Source organism: Lemur catta, chromosome 6 (assembly GCF_020740605.2).
Source record: "Lemur catta isolate mLemCat1 chromosome 6, mLemCat1.pri, whole genome shotgun sequence".
NCBI lineage: Eukaryota > Metazoa > Chordata > Mammalia > Primates > Lemuridae > Lemur > Lemur catta.
This window is the reverse complement of record NC_059133.1, coordinates 21,868,293-21,896,218: the sequence shown is the minus strand read 5'-3', so window position 1 is coordinate 21,896,218 and position 27,926 is coordinate 21,868,293.

Below are 27,926 nucleotides of genomic sequence, written 5' to 3'. Positions count from 1 at the left end.
CTGCCTTGGGAGAAAATGGAATATTATACTTATATCCTTGTGTTGCAGCTATTGATTGGGACACCTCTCTCTCTCCTTCTAGATTGTAAATTCTATAAGGAAAGTACAAAATCTCAACTACATCCCCAGCACCTATCACGGTGCTTGACACATAGTAGATCAATGTCAGTAGCAAAGTGAATGGATGTATGTTTGCAGGATGAATGAATGCATGAATGAATGCATAAATGAATGCATGCCTGACTCTCAGCCCTTGCTATTGTTTGTTCCTTCTTGGTAGAGCTGAATGACTCCCTGGTAGAGCTAAGTGACTAATCTCATGCTTTGTCACTTGGAGTTTGAGGAACCTAGGTCAGTGGTACAGGTATTAAGTCACACTTGGCACTCATGTTTCTCAGCTGTTGTGGGTCCCCATCTTACTTCTGATAAAAGAATAGTAGACGTTGTTATTCATGGATACCCAGAATCCATTTTATTAATACCTTCTTTCAGACACATCCCACTGCCCACTCTCAGCTCATGTGGTTCTGATTGGGCTGACACCTCTGTCTTCCCTCCAGCCCTAGGAGTGAACCCAGTGCCCAGGTATGAACAATCAATATGCTGACTCCCGTAGCAGGAGTAATTGCTTAGTTCATGAAATAATGCATCAGCCACACTGTCCTAGTCAATTGTAGAACTTTTGTTGAACCATTTAAAAATTTAAAAAGCTTTTTTTCCACTAGGGACACTATGCTATTTCAATGTAAGCCTATAGCTGCTAACAGCCATTTTACTATTGCAAGAGAATAGCCTGCCTGAAAATGAAGCCAAATTAAGAAGAGTTGTGCCAAGAGATGAAGAGAAAGAGAAGCATCCTTGACAACACTATTTACATACTATTTCGGCATTGATCTGTATTGGAGCCAAGTTTGCTATTGGGCTTTTAGTTATATAGTCCAATAAACTCAGGCTCCTCCTGTGTGTGTGTGTGTGTGTGTGTGTGTGTGTTACCTGACCACCAGCTTGAACTGCCATAAAACCCATTCCATATGTGTTATGTACTATGCTTTAAGGATCTACTCTAACTTTCCCTCAATACGGGATATAGACGGCTCTTCTAACCAGTGTCAACCCCATACTGCTAGTTGTTTACAGTCTGAAAGTCTTCGTTTTCCAAGTGTGAGTCTGTTCCACCACTAGCTAAGTCCTGGAGTTGCTGTTTTGACAAATCTTAGTGGAAATTACTAGTGGTTTTTGCATAAAGATATAGAAGCATCTAATAGATAAGAGCCTTTGGAATCAAGTAGCTCTGGGTTCAAAACCCACTTTGACTACTCAGAAACTATGTAACCTTGGGCAAATTGCTTTATCTCCATGAAACTCAGCTCTCTTGACTGTAAAGTGGTAATATAAATTTCCATTCTGCAAGGAATTAAATGAGATAAATATACAAAAAGAGTAGAGTTTGGAAATGCATAGTAAATGCTTCATAAATGGCGGCTATTACTTTATTTTCTTTTTATAAGGTTTAAACACAATCTATCCATCTATCTGTCTATCTATCTATCTATAATCATCTTCTCTGTAGTACCCCTCAAAGCTGTGTACTGACTCTTGTATGGAAAACATTTGGAAAGAAAACACTATCATAAAGAATGACCCCTATGACAGATTGTATAATACAATTAGTAAAAAGTTAAGTAACTGGAGGAGATCAGGCATATAGTGTTGTATGATGTTGACTTCAGAAGGAAAACAAAACCCCCTGAGGAGTTTTTGGTTTTGTTTTTGTTTTTTAATTGAGAGAACTTGAGCAAAATAAAGATCTTAAATGGCATCAACTAATTTACATGAATACAAAGAAATATGAGAAGCCATTTTAGATTTCATTAAAAAGGATTAGAGAAATATGGGTAGGACTTCTTGATACGAAACCCGCTAAATCACATATCACAAGTAAATAAATACATAGAGGGCTTTATCACATTAATTTATTTACATGTGTGTGATATTGTACTGTGAATATTTTTTTAAAGGCAGGCATATAATGTAGAAGGAGGTAAAAATAGTCTCTGGGTACAATTTTTTGGAATGGATAAAATAAAGACAAAAAACATGGAGAGAAAAAACAAACAAAAAAGATTATGCTAGAACAGAAATATTAAGGAAAAAATAATACAATGATACGCTGACAAAGCAATATTTCTAAAGACATGAAGATCCTGGCTGGGCACAGTGGCTCATGCCTTTAATTCTAGCACTTTGGGAAACCAAGGTGGGAGGATCACTTGAGGCCAGGAGTTCGAGAGCAGCCTGAGTAACGTAGTGAGACTCTATCTCTACCAAAAATAGAAAAAATTAGCCAGGCATTGTGGTGTGCACCTGTAGTCCCAGCTACTCAGGAGGCTGAGGCAGGAGGATGCCTTGAGCCCAGTAGTTTGAAGTTGCTGTGAGCTAGGCTGATGCCACTGCACTCTAGCCCAGGTGACAGAGTAAGACCCTGTCCCCACCCCGCAGAAAAGACATGAAGATACTTAAGGAATAAGAATGGTTTGCAGAGGCAGTAAACTGCAAATTAAGTGACTAAAGACCAAGTTGCCTTATTGGGATTCTTGCACTTGCTTGGGCAGAAACTTGCTCTGACCTGCTGAAGAGGTTATGTGGAATGAAAAACAGAAACCCAGCTTTGAAAGGCGGCAAACGAATAATCAAGGAAAATACCATGTAAGGAAGACCATTAAGTTCACAAGGTAAAATATGGAGGAGTCAGTGAAGTGGAGATAGAGAGAAACCAGAAAAGCAAGAGAAATGACATGGAGAAGAATGATATGGGAAGAGAGCAGAGAACAGAAAGAGTATTGCATAAGCAGACAGGGGTGTAGGACAGGGGAATGCGTCTGTGAGTTCATCCAGCATCTCCAAAAGGTTCTTTTCAGCAGGACTTAAGATCAATAGGGTGTTTGCAGGTACTCTGCCGAAAGAAAGGAAGTTCTGTGGTCAGATAAGTCCATGTGGGTTTCTTCATGCAGGACTTTTGGGGGCATCTTTTACATATGTTGTTGGGTGAATATCTAAAAGAGAAGTAGAAGAATAAGGAATGGCGCCTTTTACCAAGATAATCTCCTAGGGAATGATGTGTGTGTGTGTGTGTGTGTGTGTGAGAGAGAGAGAGAGGGAGAGAGAGAAACTCATAACTCTTTTTGTCAGGGTTGCTCTCATCTCTCATTTCAGGAGGACTCAGGAATCAAACATACTGCTGAGATGAAATGTCACCCTGCCTCCACTGGGGCCCTGGAAAAATGTTCCACCACTGACCAGAGCATCATCATGAGACTGCAGAACAGATCCTTCATCCTCCGGTACGCCAGGACCTAGGACCCAGATGTCAGTAATTCCATGCTGATCAACTACGCCACCAACACAAGATTTGAAAGGGCCCTTAAGGCCTAACATTCCTCCAGCTTCCCACGTGGGCCTGTGAAGCCTAGCCATTTCTGTGCACCGTCCACGCTGAGTCCTTTCTTTGTCCATGTATTTCTATTTGCATTTGTAGCCCTCTATAGCCCAGCAGTTACTCTAGTAAGCACCTAATGTATTAATAAATTTTAATTAATGTGTCTAAATGAATGCCTCCTGGTCTCACACCACCATCAGAAACCTTCCTTCTAGTGTCTCAGAGTTGGATTTTTCCCAGGTACTTGCCTTGAGGGGAAAAAAAAAGGAATAAAAAGTGGGCATCTTCCTAGGTGCTCCACTGATTAAGAGATGAGGGCTTTACAGCTGAAACCGATCTCCCTTTTCAAATGAGGCTGGATTTCATCTCCGTTGCCTTTGGCTCTCTCTACCATCTCTTTAAATGTCACATCTGCCTGCATCACTCAATATGTTTTGCATAGGTCAAGATGTTTCCCCAGCTCAGCTGAGGAGAGATGAAGTCTTGGACACTAAGGATTCATCATCTTTATAGATGTTGAATATGCTCGATGTTGGAACGAAAAGCCACAAGAAATGCCTCTAGAGAAGGGTATGTAAAGTCCTTTAATCCCAGGATTTTAGTCCTGAGAAATATTTTGAATGCCACCCTGGGGCTCCTTCGGGGCATCAGAGAAGGGTGACTACTAACTGATTAGTAAAAACCACTTGTTAATGGTTGTGTGGCTGCTGTATCATTATTATTTTCTTTTTTCTGTTGGGCTTGAATGTCCACCAGGTATGCACATCTCATGTTGCAGATGCTGAGGGGACATCAGTCTAGATTATTGGATGGGAGGTTGAGCAGTGGTCCTGCTGCTTGACCAACAGATGTGTATTGCTGAATTCACGCAATGCTCCATGTCTAGTGTGTGAGGAAAGTTACCCTTGAATCCTTTCCTACTCCTCGCTAAAACTTTAATTGGTATGTTGTGTTTAAATCATAGTCTAAGTTTTGTTTGCTCAGTTAACTCTCCCAGGATGTCTATTTTGAACAGAAATAGCAAGAATAGGAGGCGAATGTTTTGCCTTGAGAATTAATATAAGAACCCAAACAGAATCTTTTCCAGAGGCAAGAAAATTGACAGAAAATGATGGGTGAGACACAGCTTGCTGTCAGAGTAATCATCTTTAGTCATGGGGAGGGAGTTGGAGGGTGAGAATGATCACCATTAAATGAAACAGGTATCTTGGAGAATGCATTTCTGGGAGCACATTTTGATGGAGATGCCTCATCAACCGCCAAATCTCTCGGCAGCTTTGCAAGGATCATTCTGCAAATGGCCATTGCGGTCTGGATTTCATCGTTTCACGTTTGCACCTTGCAGCTTTTAAGGGCCATTAGAATCTAAATACTGCCCCATCAAAGCTCAACCTAAAAGGGGTTATTGCCAGCAGCCAGATAGCTCATGGAATCTCAGTCTTGGACAGTTCTTAATAGGTAAATACTTTTGTTTATGAGAGAAAATGATGCTCTGGAAATGTCGATGGTCTGAAATTCTGATGGCATCCCTGAGCAGTTGGAAATTTGACATTGACTCCCATAACAGTCTTATGATAGCATCACTGTCCCGGGGGGTGAACTTGAATATCAGAGACCTCATCGTTTGAAAATTTTGCATAATATGAGACATTAAAATTAAGGCTGGTGTTTACTGTTCATTTCTTACATAGATATTCCCAGATACACAGCAAGATATTATTTCCCTTAGAAATGCTTTCTGTCCCTGCCAGTTACTGAATGCAATCAGATAGCTTTGCGTGGGCTAGCATACCAATTAGAGGCCTCGTCTGGGTTACTTGTGATGTATTCCCTTCTAAACTCAATGGCTTGCTTCAGATAAATACATACAGAGAGGACAAAGCCCAATTCCCAATTCTCTCAAACTATTTCTGTTCTTAAAATTACATGTGTACATATATTCAAGGTGGAAAGCAAAATAGCCATAAACCATGACGAATAAAAGAAGATTAATGAGGGAAAAAATCTGACAAAAATATTTAATTAGAATGCAATGGCCTGGCCCTATTATCTCGTATTATTATACATCTTGTCATTAACCAAATCTGTAGCTAAACTGTGGGCATCTATCTTCATTATATAGTAAAATGGTATAATGAGCAGTTTCCAAACAACAAATAAATGCCCTGAAATGATCACAAGCCCAGAGAATGGGAAACATTTTCATTTCGATTCAGTGGGGTATGGTAGTGAGAGCTTAGCCTTGCTTTGAAAGGTGGTGCAGGAGGAATTCTTCTATGTTTAAAATTGTGGGTAGATACATAAAATCAACATGTCTTGTGTGTGACAGTCTATAAACTTGGCATCCACAAATTTGGTCTCTGCAGTGAACTCACCATGAAACCTTTTTGGATTGTAGTTTCCTCATCTGTCAAATGTGATGAATCTCTATCATCTCAAAGGTCCCTTCTGGTGCTAATATTCTGTGTTCAAGAAAATGATATGAATTGTTAATTCCTGTTTGGGGTCTAGTTTAACCGATGTGCGGGAAGTCATTTTTCATTCATTCATTTGTTCATTCCTCAAGCATTTATTGAATGTCAATAGAATGCCAGATACAAGTGTTAATGGTCCAGAGATAAAAATTCTGTCCTTAAGCTAGTCCTGTGGTTTCCCCATCCTAGCTGCACATCAGATCAGTGGGGAAATATTTTAAAACTCTGATGCCTAGACCCTGGCCCCAGAGATTCTAATTAAATTGTTTTTCCTTAGGGGTCCATTCTAAACTACAGTCTTGTTTGGGAAACTCCTGGTTTAGCGGAAGATGCAGAAATTGCAATACATTATACCGCAGTGTTAAGCATGGTTTCTCCAAGAGGAACACCTTGTAATCAATGAGAGAAGTAACAGAGTATAAGGGAAGCCCTTCTTCAGGTAGTAGCAACTAAGATCAATTTTACCATTTAAAAACTTTTTTTAGAGATGGGGTCTTCCTCTATTGCCCAGGCTGGAGTGCAGTGGTGTGATCATAGTTCAGTGCAGCCTCAAACTCCTGTGCTCAAGCAATCCTTCCGCCTCTGCCTCCCGAGTAGCTGCGATCAATTTCAGAGGATGTTCAAGAATGAAGCTGGCTGGGAGGGACAGCAAAGCTATCCCAGGAAGAGAGCTCTGCATACACAGGTGCAGAGACATGACACAGGATGGAACAAGCTCAGAATCTCACAAAGTTCAGTGTGGCACAGCACAGAGAAAAAGGCTCACAAAACAAAGTTTAGGAAGAAAACTTTGGCAGAGACTACTAATTATTCCTCTATCTCCCTGAGTTTTAGGGAAGCAGCAACAGCCACCCAACTAGCAACCGCATTCCCCAGCTCCCTGGCAACTAGGTCTTGCCACATAATGAAGCTCTGGCCAATAGGCATGTGAATAGAGATGATGTGAGCAACTTCCAGTCTCATCCTCAGGAGGAAACTGCTTCACCTCACTGCTCCTTTCTCCCTTCCCACGAGCTGAAACATAGAAATGCTGCGGGTGACTCAGCCACATGTGACAACACCATCCCAGGGACTGAGAGATCAACCAAACAGAACAAACCCCTTCCCTGAATGATGCCTGGCTCTCCCACCAGCCTGGACTTATCCTCTAAGAAAGAAATAAAACTATAGAGGCTGTTCTTTAATTAATTCACGTCTAGAAGTTTGCTTTCTTGGGCAGAAAAAAAAATCACTATTTTTGGAAGGGTGGGCTTTATCAATATCTGCTTTTGTGAAATTCTGTTATAGAAAGTATAAAATGGGATTTTTACAAAGTCCTAGTAAAGGAAGAAATTCTCTGAATGATAACTTTTCATAAACTACTTCTTGCTCTCCATACAGTTTGAATGTGTCTAACATGTGCTAGCATTTCTAAGTGTCTCAAAATTATAGATAAATATGCTTAATTCAGTAACCAAGCCTGCCTTTAATTGCTTAAAGCTGAGCTATAATTCTAAAAATCTGTATTGTTGAGAAGGGATTGGAATGGGCCTTTTGTTTAATATGCTGGGATATGATTTCAGTGTGCAATTCCCAGCCTCCAGGGTAGTACAAGCTCTCAGACACTTTATTGGGTTTTGATTGAGAATGTTTGCAGGAGCAATTTCCAAGGGGAACATTTAGGTGATGTGCCTCAGGAGGCTACAGAGCTAGCTGCAATCTCAGGTCCCAAGGGGAAGGAAATCACCAGTGGAAACAGGACTATTACTGGGGAAATAGATCTTCCTGACAGGACATAAATCAGAAGTGCTGACCGACCTGGCAACGAAAATGCCCTTGGTTGTCCTATGAGACCAGAGGTGTTAACCCTAACATCATCAGGACAGGGTAGAAAAAAAACTGGTTTGCATGCCAGAGACTTCCCTCCTGATTCATCCTACGTTGTTCATAGATCTGCCTGCAAACACTGGGCAACTAGTGACATTGGTCAGGCATGTCGTGGGGCCTGTCTTCCCAACTGACGGCAGCTCCCACCTTCGTTTCTCCAGGGCTGAGTGTCCTAATTTAGTCTTGCCCCAAGATTGTGTCTCTGCTGGGGACTTTCTCCCTCTCATATCTAAGGATCCTATTCTCCCAGTCTACTCTGCTGCTGCTTTGGTTCATGTTTCTCATCATCTTTCATCTACGCTACTGCAGCAGTTGGCTCCTAATTGGTCTTCCATCCTCCCTTGGTCCTCTCCACTCTGACCTCACATCTGATCCTGCTACTCCTCTGCTCCAGCCCTGCACCATCTCCCCTTTCCCTGAAAGACCCATCTGCCACCTTCTTTATAGCTTTATTGGTTTCACTCCTCCTTCTTGTTCTCCTAGCTCTGCAGATGTATTGCTTCTCATTGCCTTTGGGAGTGGGTGGGTCCATTTTCACAGGTGGTGGTTGAGGGGATGGTAGGGGACACTCTGTAGCCCCTCAGGGAACCTCTAAGCCTAGATTTCCTACCCTTCTTCCATTTGCCCCGGCTCTTGGGGAGGAGCAGTTCTGCATGGTAGATGCAGCCAAAGAGTCCAGTAGCTATTGGTATACTTGCACCTGCAGCCTCACCATTCAAGGTGGTTCTGCTCTCAGGGAAAGAGATCAGATTGACTTTGAATGGTTCTCATGATATAATTAGCAAGTGGCAGTGGTGCTACTTCCACATATGGTAAGATTCTAAGAAGCTTTACTAAGTCTCCTCCCAACACACACACTCACTTTCCCACACACATCTCTCATTCCTAAGAATCAAAACATTATTTAAAATACCAAGGGCAACAGTAGAGAATACAAGAATAGTCAATGAGGTGGAGAAGTGGCAAAAAAAAAAAAAAAAAAGAAGAAGACAATGGTCCTGAAAGGCAATTGAAGAGGCCAAGACAAACTTTGCACCTCAAATACTTTACAGTTTTGTCAAGAGCTGGCTCTGGCCCCAGGCATCTTTGGTCTATAGCCAGGGTTGGCTGAGTTTGGGTGGATCAATGACTGCCAAAACTCTTAACATTTCTAATAGCCCCTGTGAAGACTCTCTAAAAAGGTGGGCTGCTTGGTCACTAGTCCTCTTTCTCTGAATCTGTTGAGGAATGAGGAAGCAAGATATTGTAATACAAAGAGCACTACACAAAGGATGAGAAAAATTGGCTGTCAGTCTCAGCTTTCCCATAGACCACCTGGGTGCCCCTGGATAAGTCACCTCCTGCACCTCAGTTTACTCAATGGTGAGCATGGGAACATCAGCACCTACTTACCAGGCTACCACAAGTCTCCAAGGATAAGGATGTCTGATCACCAGCATTTAACCAGGGTTAGATGCTTTATCTCATCTCCTCTGAGCATCAGTCCTATCTATGTCAAATGGCAGAAGGATCATTTGCTTTGTCTCCCTAACGGGGTTGCCAGGCTATATTAAGTAATGTACTTGATGTACATTCCTTGATGTACATAATTGTACATCATAAAAGTGCTGTAAATATAAGCAAGACATTCTTGTTGCTGCTGTGTTAATTATGATTGGTTATTATGATTCTTGTAATGATTATTTATGGAGACCTGAAATTTTACACTCTGCTCTTAAAACATTACTGATCCTTAGTCTAAAAAATGTAGATACCAGGTTTATAGTCAATTTATTTCACTTTTGGGGGCTGGCCTGCTCATGGTGGAAGGAAGGAAGAAAACCAATGTTAGAGAAAGGCTTGGCAGTGGCTTGGGAAGAAGAGTGAATGGAGACCGAGGAGATTGGGACATTTGCTTTTTGTTCTACAGCCTCTGGCTTTCTCTGGATGACAGGAGAAAGCTCAGAGCTGCTTTGCTGGTGCAGAGTGATTGTGAAAACACAATATGGAGTTGATCTTATATGACGGTAGTCACTAGCTGGTGCACATCTACCCCTACTTCAAAACACCACTCAACTGTCACCAATTTTATATGGGTTTGATTCCTTCTTCTCTATGCTCCCACAGACTCCATGCTCACCTCTGTTAGCACAGCTATGATACTACATTATGGTCATCCATCCACCCATCCATCCATTCATCCATCAATCATTCAATAAATATCTGTCAAATATCTCCCACGGGCCAGGCACTGGGCTAGGTGCTGAAGTTATAATACTTGGTTCGTTCACCTACTCCCTCCACTAGACTAATAGGCCTGCAACCTTTTTATATTCATGCCTGTATCTTTGGGACTCAGCCCAGGGCCTGGTGCATAATAGACATTCAGGAGACAGTATAGTGAGCTCTTAATAACTAGCTCTTAATCATTAAAAGCATGATAAATCTGGCACAAGCTGTTGAAGACTTAAATCTCATTTTCCTCGACTGTTATAACAGTACCTACCCATAATGTTTATTGTAAGGATAAAAATGAAATACTTCCTTAGCAAGGTGCCTGGGATCCAGTAAGTGCCATAGAAATGACAGCTGTAATCATAATGAATAAACTACTTAGGCTTACACTCCTAGGTGAACAAGACTGGCCTGTCTCAATGGATGGGGCAAAGTTCATCCTTGTTTTTCTTTTTTTCTCTCACTCTATCCCACTTGGCTCCCATCACCAATGCCCCCATGACTACATACATATACAGCAACATCTTCTGGGACCCTCTTGCCCAAAAGCTCCTCTGGGGTGTAGAATTTACTACGATCTCTGACCCGCCTTCCCAGTACTGAGTACAGGTGGCATCTCTCTAGTACTGAGCAACTTTGTCCCCCTTTCTGTTCTCACATCAAGGAGTTACAGCATCCCAAGGGACAAAACTCATATCCAAGCACAAAACACTTCACTTTAGAAGCAATACCGAAACTGTCTATGAGCAATGCCCCTTTCCCCAGGATTAATGTTTCCTTTTCATAACTGTTGATCAAATTAAGACTACAATGTGAGAAAGCAGAGAATGACAGAAAAGAGACTACAGAGCACAGTGAATTCTTCTGCCCTGCCTACATAGCCAACCACACAAGGCTAGAAGCTAAAATAAAATTGAAGAGAAAGGGAAAGAGAAAGACCAAACTGATTAGGTGCTGGTATGCAGTTTAGAAAATGGTTAACTGAAGTCCCCCCCACACACACAAACAAGTGCTGGGGTGATTCCTGTTATTGAATTTAAAAATGCATCAGATAAAACCCATTTTGTCACTCTGCTGCCCTCTGTCCTGCCTCTAAGTCATCCTGATGCTGAATCAATAATCCGAAGTGTGTCTACTACCTCCATGGCCAGAGCCATTGGGATGCTCAGCAAGAGACAGTCACGATTCCAGGGTCACTAGGAAGAGACTTAATCAAAAACTTAGGCTTTGGGTCAGTAAATTTGGCTTTCATTCCAGATACAGCCCTTTTGAATTATGTGGCTTTTCACAAGTATTTGAACTTCTCTGAGCATATTTCACTGCCTGAAAAATGAGTAGGATGAGACCTCACAATGTAGTTATGAGGATTATTCAGATACAGTATATAAACTGCCCAGCTCATGGTAGGTTCTCCACAACTTACAGTTCCTTTCTCCTTGATGCCAAACTACTTTTGGTTTGGTTTTGATCCCCTTTAAAATACAAATGCCCATTTAAAAGGGTCACTCTTTTGGCTATTATCAGTTGTTTGCTCCTGAGAGGGTTTTAGTTTATTTTTTTCCAAACAAATACAGGCTTTTATAGAAAAGGTGGAGGGACAAATGGAGTGATCTGGTTATGGAGTAGACACGGACTCCTAGGGAGGAGGTAATTCCTGAGTGTGGAAGAATTACAGAATCAGGGGACCAGGCGTCCCATGGCATCATCCCTCCGTTAAAAGCTTATCAATATCTGACCCTTTCTTTCCTTTTTTCATTTGTTTCTTCCTTCCTTATTTCCTTCTTTCTTTCTCATTTTAAATTTTGATGTTGCAAATGATGGTAGTCAAAGAAATGAGTGAAAAGTCCAAGATGTGATCTGTTTCTTAAACATAGAATTAAAAGTGTCCTGGGGCTACTGGAGATAGTAGCCGTAGGCAGAGCCATGGCTTGCAGCCTTGACTATTTTTTGCTTCTTGGCTCATTGAGCAACTTCAAAGTGCTAGAGGGAGAAACATACATAAACACACACATGCACACAACACAATGTATGACTGTACTATATACTATTATAGATGCACACATTGTAGTTTAATTCTCAAAACTCATGTATAAATTGAGTTTACTTCAAGTAAAATTTTCAGAAATCTAATTCAAACAACCCAACACAAAAAAAGAGAATTTATTGACTTATGGAACCAAAAGCTCAGAGCTGCAGCAAGATCCAGGAACTTGAATCCTTCTCTCTCCATCTCTCTTCTGTTTTTCTCTATTAGGTTCATGCTTGGGCATGCTTTCACCAAGGTTTCCAGCAGCTTCAGGTCTAATTCCTAGCAGCTTAGTAACTTCAGCACCCAGAGATCATCTTTCCCAACAATTTCCTAAAATATCTTTAATGGAATTCTCATTGTTCCAGACGGTGTCACATGTATGACCTTGAAACAGACCTATGACCAAGGGGTTGTAGTGCTCTGATGCTCCAGGTGCCTAACACATGTCCCCTCCCAAGAGCCAGAGGTGGAGGTCAGCTCCCTAAAACCTCATGCTTTGAGAGTGGAACGTGTGCTCCTCCAAAGACAAAGTCCAGTTCTGTTACCAAAAGTGTAGACATGGGTGCCCAGGCTGGTGAAAACAAGAGATGTTCACAGCAGCACTTGAGGAGGTAGATATTATTCCCTTGTTTTACAAATGAGGAAATTTGTAAAGAGATTAAGCAACCTGCTCACAGTCACAGAGCTGGTGAATGACAGAGCCAGGACTTGAGCTGCCATCTGCCAACGTTGGGGCTTCCATGTTTATCCAGTGCTACACCACACCAAGCTAGAACTTGACACTGAATGCAGCAGGTGCCCTGGTTCAGTGTTAGAGGCTTCTAGATTGAGAAAACTCATTTTTGTTTATTTCTACAGAGAATATGAAATGAATGCTTCTCCGCCCTTCACTACCTTAGATCCATCTGCCTCTTATTTCTTCCTTCTGAACAGATAATGGCTCTTCCTCGATATACTTCTTGACAGGTAGAGCCTGTATGCAAATAAGTTATTAGTAAATTTTGGGCATATTTGTCTGCTTCCAGTTTTGTCTTTTTTTAAAAAAAAAAAATGAAAGCAAGAAATTCTTCTCAGCAATGTCAGCCTTGTCAAGCTGAAAAGCGTGGAAATCTAAGTGTGGCAGCCAGGGGTCCATGGTGGGGATGGATTTTTTTTTAAATTTATTTCTACATTTGTGTTAAGGTCAGTGTATTCATTTCACAGTAGGGAAGGATGAATTTTGACATTTTTATAAGTGTGATTGATTGGTTTGTGTCCATTTGTGAGACTTCACATGGCAAGAGGCCATGGCTAATGGAAGAGGGGGGATAAAAAGAAAAAAAAAAGACTATTTTTGTCAGAAGCCTGTCTATCACCATTTTGGAAGGTGCCCGGAAATGTTGAACATGGACACAGATCTGAGCACAAGATAGAAAACTGTTTGGCACACATTAAAGTACAAAGGGGGAAGCTACTGACAGGAATTTCATTTGAATTATGTATTCCAGCTGCCTTGAGAAAAAGTTATCCATCTCCTCTGAGTTTCCTACCCTCTGCTGATAAACCTCCATGTTACTGGTGAGGAAGCATCACAGAGGATTGCAGTCCCCACACCAGAGCATCATGCTGGACTCTGCCTGGAATGCTCTGGCCCATATTTCACAGCCTCCATTTAAATGCACCATCTTTTGGAATGAGCCCCAGACTCACACTATATGCCCTTACCCCTCCTTCCTGAGTGATAACCAGAGAACTCGTACTCACTCACTTTACAACTTCCTGGCTAGACCAGGAGGCCAAGAGGCGAGTTTATCTGCTCATCACAGTGTCTAATGTGCCAAGAACAGGGCGGAAGATGGATAGCAAGCACTAGCAAATGTGTGCTGAATAAACAGATGAGTGAATAAATGAATGAAAGGCTTTCAACCATTTCAACGTCTGCCTTTTGAGTTGTGGCATAAACACTGATTCCTTCCCTTCTTTCCCAGGATGAGAGCAGACTTCAGTTACTAATAAATTGCTATGCTTATAGATTATTGATAGGGAACCATAAACATTTAACTGGGAAGCATTTTCCCTTAAAAACAGAATAATCTTCCTTGGTGATTCACCACATTTTCCTGTGATGACATCACTGACTGCTTAACCACAGGGAAGCCGCCATGTGAACTCCAGGACTATTTATTCCTGCGGATCCACGTGCATTAGGCTTTGTTTTGGAGCACTGGAAGTCTGAAGACCCCTGTATGGGTGTCAGCGCTGGTAGGCTGACCACTCCAATGGTGGTGATCCCAGGTTTGAGCACTCCAGAACTCCACTGATGTTTCCGTGGGTCCTGGAGGTGAAAATCACATGGTTTCATTGGTTCCACAGGCAGTTCCTGGCATAGTCAATGCAGTGCATTTCCCAGGGATTCACTGGGATCAGTTGAGCCTAGAAGGGTAGCCTGAAATGTTGCTCTTTCTGTTTTGGGCTTTAGCTTGCTTGCCATTATCCACAGGACACAGTTATTAACTTACCGTTATTCTCAGCCTGGCCCTTTGCCACCCTCTCCTCTAAAGGCAGTTCTGACTTAATGGATCAGCTTTTCTCCTCCTGTGTTCTAACAATTTTCAGAGTGATTCCTGGGGTTTCTATGTTGCAAAATCTGAAGGGTAGGGAGGGATGGAAAACACCTAATTCAAGAGGTGGTTGATGGCAGCAAAATGGGCCTAAAACAAAATGCACTCCTTGGAGGAGTTGAGGCTAAGGGGGCAAGAGTGTGATGAGTAGGGAGCACATTCTTGATTTCACACCGGGCTTACAGGGTGGGATGGAAGTGCAATGAGGAAAGAAGTGGTGTGGTGAGGACATGAGAGTGAAATTCCTGGAAATGGCAAGATATCAGAAAAGTAGTGGTGACACAGGATTGCTAATAAGTTTCCATGAATTAGGTACAGCAGTCTCCTTCACGGTTGCCAAGAGACATGAGGATATTTGGAAATTCTATTTAGAACGTGCTTCTTCACTCAGGGCTCAACAGGTAGGTCAGGACTCAAACAAACAGACCAGAGCCCAAAGCATTTCTGCAGCTTTCCATGCACATCGATGAAATGACCAAGCTTCCTCCACAGCTTGCTTCAGGCCCTGTTTTTCTCCTCATCCCTCCTTCCAACTTCTCACACTTGGACTAACCTTGAGATTCACCTCTAGACCAAGATGACCGACTGTGGGGTCTGCATTGACAGCGTCCTGTCTGTGCACCTTCTCTCTCTCCTGCTTGTGAATATCATTAACAACTGGCAAACCAGGTCTTCTCACACAGGGTCAGGCTGCTGGTGACTAGCCCAGGGATCTGCATCTGCTGTGAGCCCCAGGAGATGGGTTGGAAAGAGCATGGTCCCTGTTCTTAGTGGCTGCTTCAGAGCAACCTCATGGACTTGCCTCAATAACCCCCTATGATGCTGCTGTCCTTAATGTCACCTAAACTTCCAGGACTGTGTTTTAGTTCTCCACCTCAAATCATCACTTAGAACGAAGTGTGTTCACAGTCCAGTGCATGACATGTCTTGTGCCCTTTTTTAAATGTGCCCTTTCCAAAATTCAAAGGATAGTTAATTGCACATATTTTTCAAAGGTCTAAACTCCACTCCTGTCTGTTTTTTAAATGACTTAAAAGAATTTTTATTTTTTAATTAACAAATAAAAATTGTGTATACATTTATGGTGTACAATATGATGTTTTCATATACGTATACTTTGTGAAATGGCTAAATGAAACTAATTAACACATGTATTACTTCACATACTTATTTTTTTGTGGTGAGAATACTTAAACTCTACTCTCAGTAGTTTCCAAGTATACAATGTGCCATTATTAATGGTAGGCACCATATTGCACAATAGATCTCTTGAACTTATTCCTCCTGCCTAACTGAAATTTTGTATCATTTGACCAACATCTCAATCCCCAGCCACCCCACACCCTAACCCCCACCCTCCAGGCTGTGCTAACCACTGTTAATTATATACTCGGCTTCTATGAGTCCAACTTTTTTAGATTCCATAATCTAGTGAGATCATATGGTATGTTTGTTTCTGTGTTTGGCTTAGTTCACTTAACATAATGTCTTCTAGTTTCATTCGTGTTGCTGCAAATGACTGATTTCCTTCATTTTTAGGGCAGAAGAGTAGTCATTATGTATATATACCACATTTTCTCTATCCATTCACCTGTTGATAGACACTCAGGTTGATTCCATCTCTTGGCTATTGGGAACAATGCTGTCATGAACTAAAAATAAAATCTTAAGCCTTTCTCCTCACCCCTGCTGACTGAATGAACTTTCTCTTGGCCAAGGGGACCTCAGAGATACCCTAAAGCTAAGTTGCTGGCCATGAGAAGGGAGGTCAGACATGCCTGATCATGCCCCGCTCCCTTCTTGGAGATATGCTGCTTTATAACTCATTAACAGGTCTAAGGCTAGACAAAAACCCAGCTTAAACCACACCTGCAGGTCATCAATTTACTTAACAAATCACTTGAGTCTGGGCATATGTCTGGTGTCTTGTCTCTGATTAACAGAATTCCTTATCTTAACTCAAAACTCTCCAAGCCTTTAGACCAAGCCTCATCTCTTTAACCAATTACAAATCAAAGAATCTGTACACCCACCTATAACCTGTAATACCCCGCTTGTAAATGTCCTGCCTTTTCAGGCCAAACTGATGTATGTTTCCCATGTATTGATTTATGACTTTACATGTAATTCCCGTCTTCCTGAAATGTATAAAACCAAACTGCAACCCAACCACAGTGAGACCACTTGCTCAAGGCTTCCTGGGTGTGTCTCTCCAGGCCATGATCACACATATTCAGCTCAGAATAAACCTCTTTAAATTATTGCACAGAGTTTGGGTTCTTCTCTGTTCACATTGTAATGAACATGGGCACCCCACTCATGTGTTTTTCAATGGCACTGCTCTTCCTCTTTTCCCAAATTCTGCTTATTTCTCCCTTCCTTTTTCACCTGTAAACATGGAATCTACATTCTGCCTCCTTCCCTGTGGCAAAGGGGAAGAGCAAACTAGCAGAGAGTCTTTTCTTTCCATGGATCAGCAACCAGCACAGTATTTGACACATAGTAGATGCCCACTAAATATTTATTGAATGAATGGCTCTGCCTCAAAGACTCCTGGGACTGGGTTATCACAGTATCAGGTGGAATGGAGAATCAAGTTATCAAATATACTCACTTATAAACTGTTCAACAGTATTGAATGGGGTTGTATTCATTCAGACCATATGAATTCTGCCAAGGCTCCAGGGCAAGGTCTGGGACCCTGGGGCTGTCTTTACGCTTCTTTCAGATGGATAAAGAAGTGGGATCTGGGTGACTCAAAGATTTTGGTTTAAATCCTGGCTCTCTCACATTTATCTATGTGACTTTAGGGAAGTGATTCCATCTTACTGACCCTTTTCTTCTCCATCTGAAAAATGAAGAGAGCAATGCCTTCCTCCCAGAGTTATTATAAGAAAGAAATAAGAAAGTACAGGATGTGGCACCCAGTGCATATTCAATAAGTGGTCATTGCTGGTCTGGAGTCACTGAAGATTCTACTCTAGACCATTAAAAGTAAATTGAGTAAAATTACCATAGATTCATTTTAAAGGAGACAATCTTTTTTTTAATATTTAAAATTTTTGTCACAAAAATGTTGCTCCCACCTCCCTCTGTAACTCATCTATTTTATATTAAAACAGTCTCACAGTTGGAAAATTCAGGCTCACCTTACCCAGGCAGGGGCTAATTTCCTCTGTAGAAAATAACTTCTCATAATCCTCTGCATAACAACTCATATGCTTGGAGGCCATTAGTTGACATAAAACTCCACAAAGTAAAATTTTCATTTCATGTAATGTGTTTGTTGTTTTCCTAGGCATAATAGAAAGAGGTCTATGGTCACAAGTCTTAGCATCATGGGCCATTGCCCATAGAGGAAAACCATCACTAATTAGCACCTTTGTGTGGGCCTGTGAAAGGGCTGCGGTGGTTTTTTGTTTTGGTTTGGGTTTTTCTGCTTTCATCCCTTTGGCAAACATCCCTGGAAGGCCAGTCGTAAATGCTAATGAAAGCGCAATTGCTGTTGGAAGATGCAGTCCCAGAATATTTGAAAGCTCAAAAATTCTCTTTGCTGTGTGGCATGGTGTCATGTATATTAATACTCTTTTGAAACCTGCTTTTTTATATAAGTTAATATCAATTTAAAGAGCATTCATCAAAAAATAAGGCATGGTCTCTGACTTTTCTCACTTTTCTCACCATGAGCTGGGCAACTCATCCGAATCTCCTGGTGGGGGTAGAGTACATTGCCTTTGTCCTTTGAGTTTCCAGGTACCTTGGTGATAAGAGATACGTAAATACACGGCTGGATAGATGTGAACTGTCAATCTCTCAAGAGGGATATAAATATGAATACCAAAAAGAATATGATACGATGATTTCAAGTGGTAGGATTTTTTAGAGCTATGGCTTTGATAGATGCAGCACCCATCCAAAACAAAAAAAAAAAAACAAACAAACACAGGGAACAAGCAATATGAGAACTGCCATGTTGAATATTATCTTCCAAATGAGCAAGTCAATCTACTTTTTTGACCCCTAGCAACAATGTCAAGGGTATCAGCAGCCTAAACTTTACACACTGCTCCTAAGATCCCATTCAAGGACACACGGAGTGGCGGAAAGTTATACTATAGTTAACATAAGACAAGGATATTGTACACTCTCTGAAGAGTAAACTGGTCTTGATTGCTTCTTAAATATTATAATTCCAGCTCACCCATCTATTTCAATTTTTTTGTTGTTTCTTCCACACAGCCCTACCCCTCACCTTCCCCGTGACTGCATACTGGTGTCAGATGCTTCACTATAGAGTTTCAGGTCTTGACAGTGTTTCCCATCACAGTGTGAGAATTTTCTATTTTCCCAGACCCTTGAGATCAGCTCTGTCTTTTGTGAGAAGGAGGCTTTTTTAAAAGACAGCTGAAGTGGATAAGAGCTACGGCTGGACTCGCCAAGGAAGAGGCCGTGCATGAGCTGCCAACCGCGGCATTAGCCTTGCTCCAGCTCAGCTCTGGAATAGCTTGTTTTGAGGGGTTTAGCTTAAGCCTATGGAAATAAAAAGACTTTTCAATTCTACCTGTCCCTGGGATGGACCCAAGTTATCATTCAGAGAGCACAGGGTTTGGGGGGGCAGTGGACAGCCAAGAGGAAAACCAACAAAACTCATTTTAATTGTAGCAGCCCACAAGCACCACAGTTTTAACAAGATGAAACAAATGAAGCCCTTCCTTCCTTAGTCCTCTGCTATATTCTTGGTTAATTTATGTATTCAACAATACCATCCACAGTAATTTGAACTCTTCTCTCCTTGAGACATCTGCATATCAGTTAACCAGATTGTTGTCTAGGTTAAGTAAGGACAATGTTGTCCTGTGTGTAATACAAGACAAAACCATTATGTAAAATCAATATTGCCTTAAACACAAATTACTCTAATTAGGTTGGAACAGTGGAGGGACTGATCTGTGAAGAAGTGAACTAACTTATTACACTAATTATTTTTTTAAAAAATAATCTTTCATTAAGTGGGTCAAGACATTTTGGAAGCTCTTCCTTTTACACTAGAGCTGACTTCGTTTACTTCTCGGCTTTTTGGGCTGCAGCAGAAGGACTAATGTATTATAAAAAGGCTGTTAGAGGTGGCTTAGGAATTTAATATGAGCTCAGACTGGCCCTTAAAGTTGGTTATGAGATAGCAGAGAGGATGTACGTGGACTGGGGATGTTTATTGCGTGGTTCTGTGGGAAGCAACACACGGAGGGAACATTGGCATTATTTTTGGCTTAGGCTGCAGAAAAATTAATCTTCATTTCATCATGCTGAAGACAGCGAGCAAACACAAATGCCTCTATCAGAAGAATTACTTTCTACACGGTATCACTTCTGAATAAAATTTTTGTTTTGGCAGAGATATATTTACACACAGAGAGATCATTGAGTTTTTGCTATGGGTAAGAAGCAAACCAAAATATACAACCCAAAAATGAAAATATATACACAAAATAGAAGACCATTACTATCTACTGTTGCTCACAAAGAAAAAACCTAATAAAAATGATACTAATGTTAAAGCACGTATTTTAGCAGTGTTTGTAACTCTGTTCTCCAGTGGGAACAACAAATGTGCTTTTAGCTGGAGCCATAATGTACTCAAATATTTAAAGTTCTCCCAAATCCAAAGGGAAATAATGTACGATAACTCCTTGGCATAATGGTTCAGCTGATGGAATGATATGTTAGCCTGGCTGTAGCCTGCAGAAGTAGAAAAGGCTCTCGCACGGATGTTAAGAGTACTGGGTATTTGATCTTGGCCCTGAATAGCGTAAGAAGAACAAGAAAGAGATAGGAGACTGGAGGATGGCTACATGCTGTAGGTGCATATTTACACGAAGGTGACATGGCAGGCAGCTTCTGAAATGGCCCCCAACTCTCCCCACCTCCTGGTTTCCATGCCCTCGTGTAATCTCCTCCCCTTGAGTATAGTGAGCCAAGTCTAATGAATAGGATGTAACAGAAAGGACAGGATGTTACTTTCAAGATTAGTTTACAAAGAGGTGGTGACTTCTGTCCTGCTTGCACTCCCTCTGGCATTTCCTGCTTGTTTGCTTTGGTGGATCCAGCTGCCATGTTGGGAGCTGCATATGGAGAGACTCAAGTGGCCAGGAGCTGAGGGTGGCCTCCAGCCAGCAGCCAATGAGGAACTGAGAGCTGCCAGCAACCACATGAGTGAGCTTGGAAGCAGCTCTTGCCCCTGTAGAATCTTGAGACAACAACACTCAGGCTGGCACTTTGATTGCTGCCTGTGAGAGACCCTGAGGCAGAGGACCCAGGTAAGCCACACCTGGATTCCTGACTCATAAACACTGTGAGGTAATAGATGTTGTTGCTCAAAGCTACTAGGTTAGGGGATAATTTTTTACACAACTCTAGATAATAAATACAGTGAGGAACTGAAAGTTCTATGAAATCATGTATCATATCTGGAATGGATCAAGCCTCAATATTCTTCTTTTTAAAGGATAAAAACAACAGCAACAATCTTGTCTTTGGCCTGCCACATAGACAAGAGAAGAGTGAGAGTTTCTGCATATCAGTCAACCTGATTATTGTCCAGGTTAAGTAAGGAGAATGTTATCATGTGGGTAATACAAGAGAAAACCATTATGCAAAATCAATACCTCCTCAAAGGTAAATTACTAGGCAGGTTTGGATTAGAAAGTTAAAGAAAAAAGTAAATGAGGGAGAACCCAAAGTTTTCAGAAAATTCTAGATGGAGGACCTTAGAGGAAGCAATAGCCAAGGTGTCTTTCCTCTTAGAATCATAGTCCTGAGAGAAAAACCAACATAGATGTTGCTGATTGACCTCTGCTACCTGGTACTCAGTGACAGCCAACTGAGGGGTTATCATCTTAAGAAAAGGTAGACCAGGAGAGCTATGGATGGTATCGGACCCAACTGGAAGGTCAGGACAGAGAAAGTAGCAACATAAGCAAAATACACATCTTAGACATCTGTTAGTCTAGAGCACTGTTCAGCAAAGTTTTTCTTTGAAGGGCGACATACTAAATATTTCAAGTTTTGTGGGACATACGGTCTCTGTTGTTGTAGTACAAAAGCAGCCATAGACAGCACAGAAACGAATGGACAGGTCTGTGTTCCAATAAGACAACTTACAAAAAGAGGCTGCGGGCCAGATTCAGCCTACAGGCTATAGCTGGCCAACCCTTGGTATAGAACAAAGTATCCTGTTGGTATTATAAATGCCAAAAAACAGATCCAACTCTAGAGTCAGCATATCCAAGCCAATAAGTAGGTATAGGTAAGGTGAAAAGTCTGGAATCAGAATTGGGTGGGATGTCCAAGACAGCTACTGGGTCTAAACCTTGGTAGAATTCCTTGGTCAGAGCTCAAGCAGTCTGAGAAAAGATGAGTGAGGATGGAGACCAGGAACGCATATGAATACATAAAAAGCTGGTGAGAATGAAAGGACTAACTTGGGTCAAAGAGAAAACAGCATGTGACCAAGCAAACTATACTGAGCTAATGTTATGTACCCTTCTTTATAAACAGATAAGGACAGGACATTGGCTAGACGCAGTGTCAAAGCAAAATGGCACTTGTACACAAATGTGCATCCTGCCCGTTCTATAACAGGCAGTGATTGCTTGTATGTCTCCACCCACCTCAACCCTGGAGTGCAGCCCCCTCGACAGAAGTGCATTTATTGATATTCCACATGGTTAATTTGTTTCTACATTTCTTCTTAGAATTCAAAGGACTAGTTTGATTTGGGACATTTCGTTTATACTCCAGGAATAAGACTGTAATTCATCTTTTATGCCTTTCTGTCTTGCATGCCAAATGAAACTCAAAGTGTCATTCTTTATTCAGAACCAAACATCATCCTGAAATTGTTTATTCTTATTGTTTAAAGTAATTCTGATTCTCGATGCCTCTTCTATCTCGGGAGAACAATACACATTTAAGAAATTAAAAATCAGATTATTTTTCCCATTAAAATAATTTTCTTTTAGGCAGAACATTGTTTTGCAAAAATTGGGATGTCTCAATAGCTTCTATAATATTTTTTTCAGATAATGCTACAAGGGATTTTAAGTAATTGTCCAAAATCAGAGTTTCAGTGCCAACTCTGCTACTTATTAACCTATGTAATCTGGGGAAAAATTGTCTAGTCTCATTTTGCTTTATTTTATTTTATTATTTTCTCTCTCATCTTTAGGGAGAAAGAAGGATATTAATTTCTGCTCTGGCTTTCTGGTAAAATTTTGTAAGAATCTAATGTGCTTAATATATACAAACATATGCTATAAATTGTAAACTTCTGTATGAATAGTACATATTATTATTCATCAAACATTTATTTTGTTGTTACTCTATACCAGGTACTGTGCCATGAACAAGAGATACAAAAATAAGACCAGTCTCTTCTCTCTAAAAGTTAATTATATCAAACAGTTAATAATTATAATAGCTAACACTTTTATAGCACTCAATATGTTCCAAGCATCCTATATATATTTCATCTTTACAATATAAATAAGTACAATTATTATTCCCATTTTAAGATGAGGATATTAGCACAAAGAGAGGTTAAATTCCAAAGTCACATAGCTATAATAGTAAGTGGCTGAGGCAGGATTCCAGCCTGGGTTGTTTGATTCTACTATGCATGTGCTTCACTGTTGTGCTATATTGAACATTAGGACTACACATACTTAAGTCCAAGTGGTAAGAAGGTCCTTACTGATTTTAGAAAGTAAATAATCAGAAAGAAATGAAAGTAGAGATGTCCAGAAGAATTAAATACTTTCCTAAGGCTGTTCCATGGAAAGGCATCCCCTAGGTGTTCTCTGAAAAAGGATTATGTGGTCAGATGTTTGGGAAACAACCCGACCCTCCTCGGAGAGTCCCTCCATGGCTGAGGATGCTAACTGCACTTGGCACGGTTGAGGCATTATCTGTGGCTGTGCTCCATAGTTGTAGAAGAGGACCAGAGAAAGGGGAAGTTGGGTTTGATCCAGGATTGAGGACTGAGAAGGCAGATGAAGTAGAAGATAAGAAGGGAGGAAATGAATTTACTATTAATATTTAAGAAAGAAAAGGCAAACATGATATTTTTCTTTCATATTTTAACGTCTTTAAAGTAATATGCTAAAGATAATACATAGCCTTCGGAAATGTCATTGTATGAGGAACTTGACAAAGACGACAGAGAAACATGTGTTCTCAATTTAAAAGAAAAGATGACTCTCTCCCTAAGTTAATTTGGTGCCCCTTACACAGTCCATTTGGGGGTAGGGCCAAGACTTCCAAAGCACTGATGCTCAGATGCCTCTGCTGTTATTCCCAGTACTTACGGTAAATTCAGGGGTTCCCTAAGCATGGGCATAACTTGATGTGGACAGCTTCTAGTGTAGCTTGTTGTTATCTCAGGTTCTGGGTAGATGGCCTTGATAAGTCCTGACTAATGCACAGAAGCTGGCTAAGGGTAGCAATTCACATGCAACTGAGAAATGTCAGAGTTTGGATCTCTTGAAAGAGAAAGGATGCGGTAGGGTTCAGAAAGCAATAGTAGGAGCTAGGTTCTCCTAATTGCTACTCCCAAAGGAAAAATGTCCTTCAGCAGCAGGTCTTGCTTCAGTTAGTGACCACACCCCTTCCTAGTGCAGTGGTCCTTAAACTTTTTGGTCTCAGGATTTCTTTACACTCTTAAAAACTGTTAAGATCCCTAAAGAGCTTTTGTTTATGTGGATTATACCTATAGATATTTATTATATTTGAAATGAAAACTGAGAGATTTTAAAATTATTTATTGAAAAATGGGAATAAATCCACTACATGTTAACATAAGCAATAAATGTTTGCAACAAACATGTACATTTTCCAAAGTAAAATAAAATTTAGTGAGAATCATATCATGTTTTTGTATTTTTGCAAATCTTTTTAATCATTGGCTTGATAAGTGACAGCTGGATTTTCACATCAGTTCCTGTATTGACTTTGTCATGATTTGTTGTTTTGATTGAAGAAAATCCTGCCTCACACAGACATATCATGGGAAAGGGAGGAGCATTTAAGTGCTTTTTCACGTAATTGTGGATGGATAGTCTTCTTTGATACTACACCAAAACTCAGTAGGTGTAGTTTTTTAATGGTTCGTTGCAATGTAGAAACAGAAACCCCATCATGAACTCTTCATACTCTGTTACATTAAAATTAATCTGCCCATGTTGTACTTCAAATCAGTCTTTTATCCATGCAAGACTTGGATATCATGCACTGGCCTTTTGGAAAATATGGGTTCACTGAGATATGCAGAACTTCCAAATGTTGACATATTTTATTATGCAATATAAAACATCACTCTTATTAATATCACCTTTATCTTGTTGGAAACATCTTGAAGATTTATAAAGCTGTCAATCTCATGGTGGCCAGTACAAGTTTTCCAAAATTCTAAGTTTTACTTGAAAGTTCAAATATTATTAACAACAATTATTTTCAGTGTTTTTTTTTTTTTTTTTTAAATAACAAGTTCACATATGGTGACCAACCATCCCAGTTTGCCCAAGACTGAGGGGCTCCGGAGGAGCTGCTAGAGTTTCAGTGCTAAAACTAAGTCCTTCGAGGCATTAATTTTTAAGAAAATATCGATTGAATACTGAAGTCAGTCATCTGTCAGTCATTCTCTTGAGTGAAAATGGCGTTCTATGACAAAAGTAACCAGTTGAGCTGGAAACTCAAATAATCATAGGTGTGTTTTCCCTCAGATAACCATCATTCCTTGGTACACAGCAGTTATGCTTTGTGGGTGTTTCTCATTTAGTCACACAAAATACTAAAAAGACACGCAACTCAAAGGTTGCTTCATCAAAGGTATTCTTAAATGAAATTGGCTTTTCAAAAAAATGTAAACATGTGGCTGTGAATAATATCATACCTATTAGTAGTTTGATGCCCACTGTCTTGATTCATGCTAAATTTGACCCATCATTGCTTTTGCTTTTGCACTACTGGAAAAAATTTCAACACATAAGAAAAAAAAAAAGGCAAATCATGCCTTACTATGTTATGCAAATAGTTTTGACTTCATGTACCCACTATTCCCAGAGGTCTATGAATCATACTTTGAGAAGCCCTGTCCTGGGGCATAAGTCTCCTGGAGGCTCTCTCTCTGTGTCAGAATTGGTTCTGACATTTGTCCTCTAGTGAACCCAGAATTACCATACTCTTTTCTTCTTCTCCAAGGGTCTTCCCGGAGTTTGGCAAGTTTGTCCTTTTAAATTCTCAAAGCACATAAGCTTTGAATATACCCTCTTTTTGACAATGAAACCATCACCCTGTGTTTACACATCTAAATAAAGTTACTTGGAGTAATTTGAAAAAGATTCACCTTCTATGATTCCAAAATGCTGTGCTGGCCCCCTCCTTCTAAGGAAAAATGAACACAAAATACAAATTTAATCTCCACTGGGTCACAACCCTGCTACATATTTCAATATGCTTTAATTTCCTAACAGTCATAATCAAGGCTGAAGACTAGCATTGAATACGAGAAGAATGGGATCATTTTCAAATTAGTGAAAATACTATTTTTATTATTTTATGACAGTGACAGATTTCATTTTTGGCTGTAATATATACTTAATGTTTGAGATTGATATTGCCAGTAAGAGACCTCAGTTAGAATTATAAAAACAAAATGACGTCTTGTAACCTTGAGGCCTCTCCATGAAAACAAGGCTATGTAATAGAAAGTCGACTCTGAGCCACTTTTTCTCAAGTCTTATAGCTGCCCACGGTTCTCTTTATCTGTCAGAACATCTGCCATAGGCTGATGAAGAATGATATAAGTGTAGCACAATGGTGACATTTTGTTACACTTACGGTTTGAAATTGCTTTTTTTTAATATGAAAAAGGACAGATAAAAAGAAGTTCGGGGTGAGATTGACAGGTAGACGTATTCCCTGGAGACATACATTGCTGTTCTTTGGAGTCAGAAACGTAAGCCAGAATTAATTTGTCTTCATAGTTATACTTTCCATTTAGGTGGTATTTTACACTTTATTAAACATTTAACGTGCACTATCTTACTCTCTTCACAGCATTCCTAAAGTAGGTTTCTGTTTTTGTTTTGCTTTTTTTCTCTCTCTCCATTTTCCCAAGGTCACACAACACTAGGTATCCAACCCACTTCTGTGGACTCAGAATACAATATTCCAGGTAGTGGGTGTCAATGGCTTCACAGAAACCTTGATGGTCCATGGGAAAAAGAGGGGGTTGAAAAGTTAAACATGGTAGACTGAAACCCCTTGTTTATCTCTGCTTGTGCTGGACTGTTGGCAACATAGCACTCTCCGCCTTCTGTGCCCCATTTCCCACAATCCCTGGCCAGAGTGTCTCCAGGCTGGGGCAGAGGTAGAAGAGGCAGACCTGATGTTATTGCTCCTTTGGCAGGAATATGCAGAGGTGTAGCCTCAGTGGATCTGAGGTTTGCAGATGCCCGCAAGTGGTTTGCAGTGTTGCACCTGACTCAGTGTCCTAAGCATCATGGATCACTGCTAGTGGTTTCCTGTGGCTCCTGAAACTTTCTGACTCTGAGAGCTAACAGTGAACTTGAGAACAAGCAGAGGTTTGTTTTTTGATCTTTGAAACTCCACAGTGTCCTAAACATCTATATTCCCTGAATTAAATTCTTCCCTGCTTGAAATACTTTGTGTGACTTATCATTTTCTGAAAAGTACCAACTGATAAATTCCCCAACCTCACTAAAGTGATACTAAGGTCAGAAAAGAGGCATGAATCTTCAAGGAAGAGAATGTGAGTTAAAACAACAGCAGAGATGACAATTTTATTGCAAGACAAAATCCAGATGAGTGAGTGGTAACTGACATACCAGGGAGAAGAATACTGAAACTCAACTACATGTAGTGGGGAAATGCTGGTAGAGGTGAGCTGATTTAAACTATACCACAAATTCCTGGAAGGTTTCAGGAATAGAAGGCACCTGATAATTTTGAAGTTAATAGAGCAGAATGAGTTAGAAATAGGTGTATTGATTGAAAGTATGTAAGTATAATTTAGGGGATGACAAATATTTTTTGCATAAGGCTATGTCTTAGTGTTCTCAGGCTACTATAATAAAATACCATAAGCTATGTGGCTTATTAACAACAGAAATCTTTTTCTCATGGTTCCAGAGGCTGGGAAGTCCAAGATCCATGCATTAGCAGATTTCAGTGTCTGGTGAAGTTGTCTTCTCTGTGTAGCCTCACCTGACAGAAAAGGGGCAAGGCAGCCC